Source organism: Mus pahari, chromosome 21 (genome assembly GCF_900095145.1).
Source record: "Mus pahari chromosome 21, PAHARI_EIJ_v1.1, whole genome shotgun sequence".
NCBI classification, from domain to species: Eukaryota; Metazoa; Chordata; class Mammalia; order Rodentia; family Muridae; genus Mus; species Mus pahari.
The window spans coordinates 36,998,350-37,000,642 of NC_034610.1; positions in this window are offsets into that span (position 1 = coordinate 36,998,350).

The window sequence follows — 2,293 nt, forward strand, 5'->3', positions numbered from 1 at the left end:
CTCTCTCTCTCTCTCTCTCTCTCTCTCTCTCTCTCTCTCTTTCTTTCTTTCTTTCTTTGCCACTGACAAGTTACCCATGTTCCATCCTGCAAGTCCCCTTCCACCCATGCTCATGCCTCTTTGCACTCAGTTGGTCACACACAAAATACATGGAAGTAAGAAAGGATTTGTTGGTGACTAGAGAGATGGCTCAGTGGTCAAGAGCACTGGCTGTTCTTCCAGAGGACCCACATAGCTGTCTGTAATGCTAGTTCTGGGGGGTCTGACACCCTCACACCAGTGTACCTTGGATAATGTTGTTTTTTTTTTTCCCCAAAGAGAAAGGGCATGTTGGGAGGAGAATCAGAGGGTAATGGTGAGAGGCAATGGATAAAAATCATTATATGCACATACCGATCTGTCAATGAATTAAGAAGTACACTAAGGAAAACACACACACACACACACACACACACACACACACACACACACACAAACTCACAGCAAAAAAGGCAACAGAGTGAAGAGTCAGCCTGCAGAAGGAGAAAGTAATATTTGCCACCTGTACATCAGACCTGGAGTTAGCAGGAATGCAGAAATTAAATCAAAATTCTAAATTACACAGGAAAGAAACAGACTAAGGAATTGAATAGGGAGTGCTCCAAGATTAAGTACAAATGACCTGTAAATATTTGAAGAAGTATTTATTATTCTTGGCCACCAGGGAAATGCAAAGTAAAACCATTTTGATAGTCTATCTTACCCTTGTCAGAATGCCTCTCATGACAAAAATGAAAATCAGCAGATGCTTGTGACGATGTGGGGGTGGGGCGATGCATTACACACCGATGGCGGCGAGGCAAGGCAAGGCACCAACTCACATCAACAATTAATGTAACTGAAAAAAATTGAAATCAGAACTACCTTATGATCCAGCGTACTGATAGAATAGAGGATGTCTTAGCTTGGATTATAGGATATGGTCTGAGTAATCCAACCATGGCTGCTTCACATCAGAAAGGCGGAGAATCCAGTAGCTGTTTGATCATAAGACTGAGTGGCTCAGTAGTTCCAGTCTGGTGCTGAAGGCCCAGAGTACTCCTGAGGAGCCACTGGAAATCTACATAGGCAGCCTGAGGGAATTGGGCTGTGATACCAGCCAAGGAATGTAACCGCAGCAGCAGCAGCAGCAGCAGCAGCAGCAACGGAGTAGACAGACTTGCACGCAAGAGTGAAGGCAAGCAGGCAAAGTCTCCCCCTTACATCTTCTCTTGCCTGGGCTTCATCAGAAGATGTTGCCCACATTTACAGTTGTCGTCCCACTTTAACAAACCTGGTCAAGAAACACCTCACAGAAGTGGCAGCAGCGTGTCTTATTTTTATTAGTTCTGGATCCAGTCAGGTCGACAGCCAAGATCAACCATCAGCCCCACCTAAACCACTGTGGGGCACATACTCTAAGTGAACATGGATAATTGAATGTCTGTGTTTGTTGCTTTACTGTTCACAATAGCCAGAAAAATGGCCAGCCTAGATGTCTACCCATAGATAAACATAAAGAAAATGTGACACTACACACAGTGGGATTTTATTCTGTCATGAAGAAAAAGAAAATCATGACTCCCTTTTTTTTTTTCTTTTAGGAAAATGGATGACAGAAGAGATTGATATGCTAAATGAAATATGCCAGACTTAGGCCAAAACTCAGAAAGCAGAAACAGGCAAATCTTTGTGAATTTAAGGCCAGCCTGGTCTACATAGTGAGTCTGAGGACATTCAGGACCACATGGAGAGATTCTGTGTGAAAAACAAACAACAAACAAACTCCAAATAAACCAGAGTCAGCAAGGCAAACACCACATGCTTTCTCTCATATTCAGAGTCTATATTTAAATCCCCTTCCCTGTGTGTGTGTGTGTGTGTGTGTGTGTGTGCAATTTTCAGAAGTCAGTACTCTTTTCTATCCTAGGTTCCAGGCAACTGATGCCTTCCCATTCCCTGTGTTGCAGGTCTAGATGACTTTCCAGAACTCTTCATGGAGCTTATGATTCATGTCTTGGGCAGGGCAGGGCAGGACAGGACAGGACAGGCTGGAGCAACAGTCTAATAGAAGCAAGCAGGACAGAACAGTTAGCACAGATGCATCATCAGGATTACTTAGGACCAAAGCATTCTACCCTGGTGTTGGGGCAGCTACCTTTAGTATCAGCTCTCGGGAGGCTGGAGAGGAGGATGTGCCTGGAGTTTAAGAGCAACCTGGTCTATATAGTGAGTACCAGGTCAGCTGGGGCTATATAGTGAGTACCAGGTCAGC